The 1764-nt window shown below is 25.2% G+C and overlaps 1 pseudogene; it reads left to right on the top strand.

The window, feature by feature from the left end:
• LOC100158716 overlaps nt 1–1764 on the top strand; it is a 3346-nt pseudogene continuing 1582 nt past the window's right edge.

Genomic DNA, 1764 nt, shown 5'->3' with positions numbered 1-1764 from the left:
TTTTCAAGGTAATATTACGACATAATTTTTCGCCACTTTCGAGTTCCAGTGTACCTACACAGGTATGTATAATTGTATAAATAATGTGAGACCAATAAAATCTCTCAGTTTCACCTTTTCTGCTAACTGCAACTTATCACTCTTCCTTCTTCCCTCTCGGAAAATCTCAGTATCTATAGTTACGGTTAGCGGTTTCTACATTGTGTCGCTGTCAAAATGAACGAGTTCACTATTTTGATATTAGTCGATGCCTACATTTCGTGATTTCTTCATTTTGCGACTATAATTGCTTATACAGTATGTATGTACACATTTACGTTTTTATTTTAATGTCGATGATTTGTATTTTGTTCCGAACACATCATTTCTGTCGGCCATCAGGCACTACGGACTAAAGTCAAACGCCACTTCACAGACCGCACAAGCTAAAAGCTTTTGTATCCCCGTCATATATTTGTCACTTCCGAGGTGAGGGCGACTGCAAAGGTTAAAAAATATTCATTGTACATATAGAATGCATACGTGTTAATGTGTTATATAACTTATGTTAGGTACTACATACATGCAATTGTTTAAACACAACTAGTGATTTTAGTATTAAAAAAAATTCCCTATCCCTATAAGATAGTTATTTTAAAAATAGGTAGTTCAATAATAGACAAACACAAAATAAATATATTAAAGTTATCTATAAATTTGACAGAAGTAAAAGTAGTCCATCTTGATATAATTGGACCTTTCAATATTGTTAAATTTTGTTTCATTATAATTAAAAATAATATGTTAAAATTAAAAAATGTGTATCATCATCCAATAAAAATGTATAAATAATCAAGATATTCCAATAAACAAAATGTATTTCAAAATCATTCTATTATAATTAAATGTATACTAAAGATAATATATGTTAAACTTATTTTGATTAATTAATGCATTTGTACTAGTTAAAAAAGAAATAAAAATAATTATATTTAAAATTATAACTATTTATACGTAGGTACTTAATTAATTTTGTAGTTTGGTCAACAATTTAAATAGTTTATTTTTATTGATTTGTACTTATTGTAATTTGTAGACCTGTAGTGTTGATGTTTTAAATTGTTTTGTACTTTTGTTTCTTTTTCGTTAAAATATAATATAATTTTGTATTTTTGTACACATATGAAATTCAAACGTTTATAAAAAAAAATTGTGTATATATAGGTATATTTTTTAAAATTTATTAGTTAGGTACAATATGAACAATTTATGATAACCTTGTTTTAAATTTTCAATCCTAAATTTAAAAAATTGAACCTTTTATAAATTGTTAATAAATAGGTTATTTGAAAATTGTATCATGTATAGTCAATTATAAAATAAATATTTATATAATTCCATTCAATTAGATACATCAAATTGTCACCAAATATTTATATTATATTAATTATCTATACATAATTGTATTCATATAATTTAGAAGAGAGAGAGTTTGTGATACAAGTAGTCGTTAAGTCATCATAATTGTACATAATAGTAGTGCTAATATAGTTATTTGAATTTAAATATAAGTAAGAAGCTAAAGAAACTAAACATAACAGTTTTAGGTATTAAGAAGTATTATGTAATAAATGTATATTTCAGTTGTTAATTGACAACAAAATATATACTACGTATAGTCACACAGACCTGCAATTTTGGTCGACACATCATAACCGAAATTTTATTGTTATTCTGTATTCACAGTTCATACAAGCAATACCCACTATATATAATGTTATACAG

The sequence above is a fragment of the Acyrthosiphon pisum genome, chromosome A1 (genome assembly GCF_005508785.2).
Source record: "Acyrthosiphon pisum isolate AL4f chromosome A1, pea_aphid_22Mar2018_4r6ur, whole genome shotgun sequence".
Lineage (NCBI taxonomy): Eukaryota > Metazoa > Arthropoda > Insecta > Hemiptera > Aphididae > Acyrthosiphon > Acyrthosiphon pisum.
The sequence above is the reverse complement of the archived record's forward strand: the minus strand, read 5'-3'. Positions and strand labels throughout refer to the sequence as shown.